Here is a 12,000-nt window from a genome sequence, read left to right as displayed (position 1 = left end):
TTATGGACCCTAGACAGAGAAACAATACAGATGTAATGACAGTAGTGCTGTGAATCCTTGGACCATATATATTTTTATAACATCAGTAAGTATAAATAAAAACAGCACTGCATATCCATACTCTCTTAGTAAGAAACTTTCAGATGGGACAGGCAAAATAATGCAAAAGCAAGGGAGACAAATTGCTAAAGAAAGTATTATGAGATTTCATTCAGCTACAACAGGGCATGCACTGAGGAAGTGGACTTGACAGACATGCCGCAGAGAGAAAGAAAATGTTAAGGCACACTTCCTAATATGTGGAAATATAAGAGTAATTCTGTAGGGTGGAAAGTGCACTCTTGGGAAAAGAACTGTGTTGCTTAGGGCATAGTTGTCCAATAATATGCATGCAGTAATAAAACTGGAGCTGAACTAAACAGATCCAGCAAAGACCTTATCAGTGTTATCAGTGCTTACACATGCCAAAAAATAGGTTTTGCTACAAATGCAAACATGAGTCATGAGGACAGTTTGTCTTTCTTGTATATGTTTTCCACTATGTCTCGGTAAAAATTTTGCTTTTCTCCAACTCTTTATTAGTTCTCACTCTAACAGTTTCCACAGTAGCTGCTTTTCTGTTAGCTTCAGCAAAATAACACAAAAATGGCACACCCCACTTGAACAATCATTTTAAAAGTAATTCTGGAGTTGTAAAGCTGGGATGTAGCAGAAGGGAAGCATCAAGAAGACCCTGCCTCTACTAATGACCAGCCTTGGCTATTTTGGGTCCATATATATAAAGAGGCATATTCCAAAATGTTTTAACATAGTTTCATTAAATGCCCAGGGATATTTTTCTAGCACAACTGCCTAAAATAACCCCAAAATGTATTTCTTATTCCCTTTGTAAAGGAACAGTTAAAACTGAATTTTAACAAAAACAAACAAACAAAAAAAACATTTTCATGTCAATAAAAATTCACAAAGAAATGCATGGCTAAAATCACAACACAGTATACTTCTCCTTTGGAAAGTTTCATATCTTATGGCTAGTGAGTTATACTTTTACTTCAAAATGAATGTTTTGGAAATTCAGCAGTTTGTCATCTTCTAATTATTAATCTGACTGCTTTTGACTTCACATACAAATGCTAACATCTATATACTCTTTTTAGATTTTCTTACAAAATGTTCAATAAAAGACACATGGATATTCAACCTCTCACACACTATAAACAAATAGATGAAATAGATACATTTTGGAGAAGTACAGAAGAAATAGATACATTTTGGAGAAGTAACTATGAAGATCCTGTGGAACATAACAAATATGCTGAATGGATAGAAGAAGTAAAATAAAGAATAAGAAGTTTAAAGGTACAGAATATGAAATTGGATAAAGTAACACCCAGAGAGATTGAAACAAAGTTAACAAAAGCCTCTAACTGGAAAACCCCAGGCCCAAAATGCAGTACCTAACTTCTGGTTAAAAGTATTAATATCTTTGCATGAAGATTTAGCCACGAGTAAGAACTATTTATATGAGCAGCATGAACAGACACCAACCTGGCTAACAACAGGAAAAAAAATGTTCCTACTTAAGAGTGAACCTGCAAGCTACCCTAAAAATTATAGACCAAAATCTTACCTTCCAACAATGTATAAACTATATGCAGGAATTGATGCCAACAGAGTTTACATACCTTTAGAAGAAAACTCAATTATGGCAGCAGAACAAAAGGGCAATAAAAGAAAGTCATATGGAACAAAGGATCATTTATTGTTAAATAGTCACAGCGGAGAACTATATAAAGGGGAAGAATCTATTTATGGCAAGGACTGACTAAAAAAAGCATTTGATAGTATCCCACATTCATGGATGGATAAAAGAGTGCTTAAAATGTATAATATACACCCTATACTGAAACACTACATTACAGTTACCATGAAACAGTGGCAGACCACTTTGCAATTATGCCATGATAAAAATGATCCCAGGGATAAAAATTCAAAGGGGGATATTCTAGGGTGACTTTCTGTCACTGCTGCTCTTCTGCCTTGCCCTTAACGCATTGGCTACAATTTGGCACCTAGAAAACAAAAAAGTGTAAAGATTTCTCATCTTCTCTTTTTCAATGATTTAAAACTGTATAGCTCATCAGATGAGGAAATGAAAGCACAACTGCAAGTTGTCAAAACTTTTTCAGATGATATAAGAATGTCATTTGGTCTTGATAAATATGCAAAAGCAACCTTTAAAGCAGGAAAACTGTAACACCAGGAAAACATCAGTTTGGGACAAGAATGTGATATAAAAGAACTTGAGCAAGAGGAAGTGCATAAATATTTGGGAATTGATGAAGGATCAACAAGAAAACATGAACAAACGCGAATAAAACTTGGTAAAGAAGACTTAAATTAATCCTGAAAACAGCGTTGACATCTAGGAACGAAATCCAAGTTATACACCAATTTGCTCTTCCTGTCCTAACTTACAGTTTTGGAGTGATTGACTGGCCCCAAAACGTGTTGGACAGATTAGATAGGAAAACAAGAAGGATGCTTCATGCTCACCAAATGATTTATAAAAATCAGTGCATACCAAGATTATATATTCCCCGTTCCGAAGGAGAGATGGGCCTCCTTGAAACTGATTACATTATAGATTTGCAATTGTGGGACTCCACACATATCTGCTGATCTCACAAGACCCAAATGTAGTGAAAGTTTTGAAACATGAGTAGAAGATGACTTCCCTGCTTAATCTAGCAGAAGCATATTGGTGTCAAGCAGGAATGCAAATCAAACCAGAAGTAGTTAAAAACTAGGCAGCAACTGAATGCGCCAAAAAAACAAAACAAAAGAAAGAATATAAGGTGAAGGACCAGATGAGAAGGTAAGAAATTTGTAAAATGCATAAATATAGTTGCAAGTATAGAAAACTTCTGGAAGAACCTCATGTTGATCAGGAACGAATAGAGGAATGGTTACGGAGAGGCAAATTCAAACCAAGAGATGAAAGGTTAATATTGGCGGCCCAAAATAGTAAGCTATATGCACGCTGCTTTACAAAGTCCATTGAACATGTGGGAGAAACAGACAAATGTAGGTTTTGTAAAACCGAATTGGAAACAGTTGTTGGTTGTGACATACTAATGGCAAAAGGACTGTATATTGAAAGGCATAATAATGTGGCAAGATTGTTGCACTGGGGTTTGTGCAAACATTATGGTACTAAAGTGATTGAGAAACACTGGAAACATGGGCCATAAAGTATCATAGAAAATTATGACATTTACATCACATGGGATCACCCACTACCAACAGTTCAAAAGACAGATGCTGGAAAACTGGATATAGTGGTCCATGAAAAGAAGACAAAAGTAGCATTGATCATTGAAATTGCCACACCCAGTGACTAAAGTGCCTTGCGTACAGACAGACACAAAGTCATAAAATATCAGGATCTGCAGGCAAAAATGACAGCAATGTGGAAGAAAGATACCCAGACAGATCCGATAGCAGTAGGTGCAACGGGTCTTATAAAAAGAATGTACAATTGTACTTAGATATGTTACCAATACATATAACTCCATACGAACTGCAGAAGGAGTCATTACTCAGCACATTGCAGGTGCTGCACAGAGCACTTTTGGCTCACATCAAAGATTGAAACAATACTAATTTTATGAACTTTAAACACACTTTGACTTAGGAATGGGGTCCCATTCCCGTCATGGTATTAGAAACCCAAAAGGTTTGGAGAAATTAAAAAAGGACGAGAATAATGCAATTTGCCAGACTGCCACAGGAAAACACCTAAAAAAAACTCACATTTGGTAACCAAGTGCAAGAGGCTAGATTACAACCTTTCTCCCACAGTCATTGCTAAAACTTTCAGGATAGATACACAGGTACAAAATACACCTAACACTTCGGTTATTCTACCCTAATATACTAAACTGTAGTTCAGGTCTGAATCTGCCTTGGCCACATTGCTATGGTCTCTTCTCTTATATTCTGTCCAGTGTAAATTCCTGAAGATTTGAAAAAACACACTGGTCAATACTTTATGCTGATTAAAACCAGTAAAAACATTTTCTGCAATGGAAAGCCCCTGCACCGATTACTTATACATACTAACAGAGCAAAATGAGAAACGACAATGGTACTGATTTCCTATAGGGTATACTAATCAGGGAGTTCAGATGAAGGTACAGGCTGCTAAGCAGTGATCTATGCCTGGCCTACAAAGCATCCTCTGATCCAGCCTTAAATGGACCTGTTGCATATCCGCAAAACAAACAGCACCAGAAACACCCAATCCAGGGACATAAATCTAGCCTGTAACACAAAACAGGGCATGCTGGAGGGATAGGTATATGTTTCAGAGGCTGCCAATTTTCTGGAACAGGATTCCCATCCATGTGAAAAAGTTCTTCCATGTACTTATTCAAGTGAAACTTAGATCAGTGGATGGGGAATCACACATTTTCCCCTGGTTTGTCCCCTATGATTTATAAAGTCTAGGAAATCAGAAATGATTAAATCATGGTTTGTTAATTACATTAAACACAAACTTGTGTATGGAATAGCAACATGGAAACCTTATAACAAACAAGTATGGATAAATTGGAAAGTGTAGCGAAAATATACCAAGGGCATCCATGTTTGTGGAAATTTACGTTTTTATGAGACTAAAATATCTGAACTTGTATAGTGTCTCACACTGGCATTTAAAAGGAGACTTTATTTATGTATTTATGTATAAAGAGCATTTAGAGATAAACTCTTGTAATGTTTGGAGTTATAAAAAAGTAGTAAAGCATCATCAGGTAACCTATGTAGAAATTATATACGAATGACAGGTGTACAAACTGGGACTCTGAAAGACTAAATGATGCATGGATAAGACTACCAAATTCCATTAAAGCAAACACTAGTTTATATATTTTTAAGAACAACATGGGCACTTATTATGGGAATAACTGTTTTGGTCTATTCTAACTCGCCAAGAAGCCAGTACCAACTACCAGCAACTACCAATAAACATACAAAAGTGGAACTTAGGAAGTAGGAAAGCACAACGATCTTCAATTCCAAAAAATATGTCACCAGCGAATATAATGTTAAAAAATAAAATTTATTACAGAAAACTTAAACATAGCACTTTTGTGTATTTACTGTTTTGGTATACTGACAGGCTAGAAGGTCATTATCCCCCATGTCTGAAATATCTGTATTTAACTATGTCTCTGTTAGAGACAGGAAACTTGTTAATGCTCGACTACACATGCCTTAGTTTACATACTCCCACATAATTTATGGGGCCAACATCTTTCTGATATTTCTGGAATACATGGTTAGGCTTAAAAATGCCCTTTAGGGACACTAGCACAGTATTCTCCTATGATCCTATGAATCTGATAATCATCAACTTTACACTCGATGAAGTGTAATGTGACAGCCTTGGACAATAGAACAGTTTTAGTGTTGGAATCATCCTATGACAAAAACAATTATTATTCTGGAGAAATATTCATTATTTTTATTACTGATGCAAAGCTGCATAACACATACATATAGTTCAGACATTCACTGCATTCTTCAGCCCAAAATGAAATGATATATTCATTCAAATAGAAAACAAATGACATGCAACATAGCAGACAGTCACAGTTAAACGACTGTGCATGCTTGTATATAAAAAGCAATATCTCACTCATCAAGTAAAATATTTGAGGAATTACACATGGCTGCTCAGGTACATAGCACACCTAGCACTGCCCTTCTACCCTTAACAACTTACACACATACCACTATCTAAAACTTGGTTGGGCCATTTTGTCTTTGTCAATACTGGAAATTCTGGTAAAATGGCAAGTTTCCAGTTACAGAAAAAGTCACTTATTTAAATAAATATATGCAGTTTTGCTTATAATTATATTATTTTCTTCACCCTTAAAATGGTCTTATAACATATTACAATACGAATTCTTTGTTGTGAAAATAATCTGGTAACATATGCAGCAGTATGCTGTGAAATAACAAAGCAACATTCTAAAAGCAAAAACATAGGCCGCATCTTCATTTCATTCATAAAATAGCAGAAAACAATAACTTCAGCTGCCATATAATGATATCCCACTAGTCAAAAACTGTCCATAAATGAAATCTGAGAAATTTTTAACATGTGGACTCTTCCTCTTGGTTTGACAAGCCACATCAATGAGCATTTATGTGTGTTCAGATGAACAGTGTGTTCACTTATTTTAACACAATAACTACTTTCTGACTTCACCTCTGATGTGCAACTGTGAACAATTGAAATAAATTCTGTTCTAACTATTGTTTCCCACATACATTCACACACATTTTATTTATATCTATCTATCTATCTATCTATCTATCTATCTATCTATCTATCTATCTATCTATATACACACACACACACACACACACACACACACACACACACACACACACACACACACACAGATTTTTACTTTTTACTTTTAGGCCTCCCCATAATCTATTATATACAACTTTTGTCTGACTCACAGACAGAAAACTTACTGCTTTTCAGATGAAAGCGGTGTCTAACATGCTATTGTCTAGTCTTATCAAGCATCCCACCACACAACCCCTTGCAGGGGGTTGATCACTGCTGTGGGTAATGTATTATTCAATATTTTTGAAAGAGTAATTTGTCTTACCTTGACTTTTGCCAGGAACAACATTTAATGCACAGTATTCTCCACCCTCTGGTCACTGATTTTTTTAGTTTAAAAAAAGATGCATCATTGGAGTGGCAAGCAGAAATATGAAAAACTAGTAATCAAGTCTAGAAGTGAGATCACTAATCTTCAACAGATATAACTGCATCAAAACATCAAGACTGATGCACTTGGAAAATTTACTTTACTTCAAGGTATAGAATCAATGGAACTGGTCTACTTAAGTAAATGGGTGTAGGAGTACAAATATACTCATATCATGGAGTTTCATCTCTTCTGAAAATGCTTTAAAGATATTACAGTGAGTTCTGAAATTCAAAGTTTGAATTTTGCCTTGCTCATATTCCTTCATGGAGCTGGATCACTACTATGGTCAATCTATGTTGAAAAAACACTAAACAATGACTACAAGTCTGTCTGGTGCTTTGCCACTATTTTATTTACGTGTAAACCAGTGATGGTGAACCTTTTGGGCTCAGCATGTCAAAAATTTTGACTCTGCTGGTGTGTCACCCCCCCAACAAAAGAGAAACAATTCTTTACATATTCATTTTTTTAAAAAAGTACAGTCCAGTCATGTGTGCTGCTCTGTATTATAAAAGAAAAATAAACGACTTACAATAAAGAAAATGAAATGCGCACTGAAAATTGGGCTTAAAAAGTGCACAAAAAAATTACCCTACTTTTAATAGTAATTTATAATTGAACTGAAAAAATATGGAAAACATTGCATTTGATTTGATTAACATCAATTAATGACATTTTTGTTGCTGAGTTTTAAGTGCAGGGTCACATACTTTTTTATATGTTTGTCCATTCAGCTTTTTTGGTAACTTGGGTGTTGGTGAATGCTGGTGTGTCACCCAAAACGGTGTGGTGTGTCACCTTTGACATGCATGTCATAGGTTCTCCATCACTCATCTAAACAAAGAAAAAAGTTCCTGAAGAATACAGAGTGCACTCCTTTGACAGGTCTCTCTCTAAAAGACCAAAGATTATTAGTAAGTATTCAACAACTCCAATGCTAAAAAGAACAGGAACTTCCCAAAGAAACTCGTGCACGAAAGGATGTAAATTCTTTTCTTTTATTCCACAATCCTATAGCAGTTAAGCGCTTTCAACTGGAACCCAGTCTTCTTCAGAACAGTCAACAAGCACCATAACTTCCTTTTTATACATAAACCAATCCAATCATTTTAAAAATTGCGCCAAAACACTTAAAGGTATAGTGCACATTCGGCAGCAATGACCATAAAAAATCAAAATTTATAATCTTCCTAGATATTTGAATAAACCCATATCTAGTGTATACAATAATTATACTGTCAAACTGTATAAAATATTAATAAAACATTTACATATTTAAAATTTAAAATTATTTTTACACATGTATGTGAAACTATATATAGTATGTAAAAAAACTAAAAGCTCTATTTCATATTCATACTACTATCAATGTTGAAAGACTTGAGACTTTTTAATAAATCAATGCTATAATAACTCAATGATTTATACTAGGAGAGGACCAAAAAAGGTTTAATACTGATGGACTCGTTTAGTCCTGGGGGTCTAGTGGCGTCTAATAAAATCTGCCATCTGCTTTCCAAGGCAGCTAGTTTCATCTTCCAGTTTCCCCCAAATATTGAATAACTAATGGTATCTATAATAGCAAACTGAAAAGTGTGCTCTTTACCATATTCATGGATATGTTTAGACAATGCATTCTTCATGTCCTTCCTCTGAATGCGGTAAAGGTGTTCATATATACGCTTTTTGAAAACTCTTTCAGTCTTGCCTATGTAATACATAGGGCAAGTACAACATGTAGCAATATATATCACCCTACTTGTGTTACAATTTCCAGTTCTAGTTCTAATACATGTAGAGTTGAAGTTTTTAAGTCTAATGTATCTGGATTCATTAATAAACTTACACTGTTTACATCTGCCGCATTTTGTTGTACCTTTGTACGTATCCTTTGTGGCATTATCATAACTGGCCTTCTCTAATAATCTTTTAAATTAATGCCTGTCTTATATACAAACTCAGCAGAATTTCCCACATTACACTCCAAATTCGAACTAACAAGTATATTCCAATGTTGTCGTAATATGTCCTTAATAAAACACGTATGTGGAGTATAAGTCAAAATACATGCTCGACTAGAATAACTGGATGGCAGCCCTTCATGTTTTTCATTAACTATATATTTACCTAACAAAGGGGGGTACTTCTTACCCCATTCTTTGCCCACATATTCAATTGTATCCATCAGCATGTGATCCGGATATCCACGGTTACTAAATAATGTCCTAATGATATCAAGTTCCGTTCTCATCACAGCTTCTGTCGAAGACATCCTCGCTGCACGGATACACTGTCCCTTTACGATGTTCTTAAAAATGTGTGGAGGATGGTTACTTGTGAAATGTAGGTAATCATTGGAAAAAGTTGGTTTACGGAATATTCTAGAAGTGAATGTATGTTGATCGAAACCAACCAAGACATCCAAATAAGCAATGTCCACAGTACTAGTATGATGAGTAAATTTTAAAAATGTAGAGGATAGATTGATGAAAGACATAAATTCTTGTAATTCCTCTATAGAGGCCTTCCACAAAATAAAAATGTCATCCAAAAATCTGGCATAGAATGAGATGTGAGTATAAAAATGACTCTTAAATAACACTTCCTCTTCCCATTCCAACATCACCATGTTGGCAAAGATAGGGGCACACGACGCACCCATAGCAACACCTTTTGTTTGCTTGAAATATTCCCCTTGGAACACAATATAATTGTGATCTAACACCAGTCCCATCATGTCACACAACAACACAACCTTATCCCAACTAACCCCTGCATGTTTCCTGAGGCTGTTTGAGAAATGTTCGATTCCTAGTTCTCTGGGTATACTGGAGAAAAGATCGACCACATCGATGGTGACTAAGATGAGGTCTGGTCTCCAATATTCATGTTGTAATTTCCCCAAAAAATTCCACGAATCTTTCATGATGTGTGGGATATTACCATAAATGTGTTTTAGTTGATGATCAATCCATTTCCCTATGTTGTAAGTCTTGGAATGGGAGCCGGAAATGATGGGTCTGAAGGGTGGTTGCTCCAAGGATTTATGAAGTTTGGGTATGCCAACAATGGTTGCCAAAATGGGGTGGTCATTCTTCAAAACATATAAGTGTCATTTGTAATCCTGTTATCTATTAAATATTCTTCTATGGCCAGATCTATACGATGGTGTCCGATGTTAATCTGATTTAAGGAGACATTTTCGTAAGTGTCTGCCTGATTTAAGATGTCATAAATACAAGACTTGTATGCTTCAACATAAAAAAGTACTAACCCACCACCCTTGTCGGGTTTCATGATGCGTACCTCTTTATTCTGCATCACTTGGTTAAGACATTCCTTTTCAGATTGAGTAAGATTTTGTGGTGGACCGTGGTACAACAAGTTCCTATGTCTAATGTCCCTGTGTAGTCTATAAATATCTTGACTAACCAATTTCTCAAAATTTGTTATACTGGGATGAGATACAGGAACATAGGAACTCTTTTTGCGCAACTGTATGTTTTCCGTCAACTGCCTGGTCCGTTGAGCCATCAAAAATCACAGCCAAATTGAGTTTGCGACAAAAAAGTTTCACCTGCTTAATATTATCAACTAAATTGTTGCTAACAGTTGGAATAAACTTCATTCCTTTGTGCATGACCAATGAAGTCGCATTTACCTCCACATCTGTGTAGTTATAGACTTTGAAACCTTCAAAACATGTGACCATAGGATAATTCAAGATGACTTCCTACTACTAATAGTATTTTCCTCTGAAACAATATTCTGATCAATGAGAGGGATAAATGTCACAGATTCAGTTTCATAAGTCTTATCTACTGTAACTACACTTGCTCCTGTGTGGGTATGTTGATCTATTTTTTGTATTGGTTCCACTGTTTGTTGGGATGTTTTGCAAAATGAGGCTTGGCACTCTGAAAATCCCTTTGTGTAGTCCAACGGGGGGTGGACATGAAACCTACTTCTGACTCTTTAACTTTAGGCCATATGTAAGCTCTGTTGTTACTGTATGCTTCATGGTCCCTAGTAAGTTTCTTGCTTTTCCTCTCAAATATAATATTGGCCCTACTCTCTGCTTGAAAAAATTGTTTTTTAAAAAGATCATTCCAAGTCTCATAATCTACATCATTACATATAGTCTCATACATGATTTCTAACTCATCTCCTAAAGGTCACGTTTCTCTTGTTGATATTTTAATAACAGTTCCATGAAAGCAATTCCAAAACCATCAAACATACTATTAAATTCATTCATCACTTCCACATTATAAATTATGCCTAATGGTAATTTAAAAAATCGTAAACCTTTTGGTACCATCTTCAGATTTATACAATTTTTTAAATAATTAACATCTATTTTGCATTATTGTATGCAGTAAGTTTCTTACCAAAGTCATAAATCATTTCTTTCAGAGAGCTATATATGTGATTTTTCTCATTAAATTTCTTATTATAATTCTTTTTACCAAAGTCATACATATCACCTTGTCCATTTAACACATTTTCAAATAGCTCTCTTTCATTTGTCTTTGTGGTAAACAATTCACTATTCATTATTTTATTGTTATGTTCAGGTTGGTCAAAAATCCTTTTTGTTTGTTTAGGTTTAGGGCTAGATATAATATAGGCAACAGTACCTTTTTTGTCAACATGATGTCTCTGCTGTATGCTTCCGTTAGGTTTATTCGTATACCGCCTTTGGTCTAGCCCCATTCCGCTCCGCCTCACGCCTTGCCCTCGATATACTAAAATCAAAAGTGAAGTCCTGGGCTGGTGTGAGTGCATCATCTTGAAAACAAACCGCGCTGTTCTTTAGGTGATATAGCAAAACCGTCACTAGTATCCGTAAATCAATTGTGGCTTTGTTGTTATGAACTGCATCCTCCAAGATAGTAAAGCTACGGAAAGCCACGTTCAGGTGTGGGTAACCTCCTCCTGAAACTCGTTGCCTCATGCCCCACTACGTCGACGCCAGCCACCTTCCGCTTTTCTTCAGGGACTGCGCCTTCCCTTCTAAATGCCAGCATGCTTTCTTTTGATGGACAACCGTCACTTTGGGGTGAATGCAAATCAGGCATAGTTTGCAATCCATCATTGGAAGCCTGAAGTGCCTTATTGAAACCAATACTGTTTGGAAGTACCTTGTTTGAAGCAATACTGTTTAAGAGTTCAAACAGTTTATGATTTCACC

The sequence above is a fragment of the Protopterus annectens genome, chromosome 14.part0 (assembly GCF_019279795.1).
Source record: "Protopterus annectens isolate FY-2018-M chromosome 14.part0, PAN1.0, whole genome shotgun sequence".
Taxonomy (NCBI): domain Eukaryota; kingdom Metazoa; phylum Chordata; order Ceratodontiformes; family Protopteridae; genus Protopterus; species Protopterus annectens.
Note: the sequence above shows the minus strand (reverse complement) of the source record.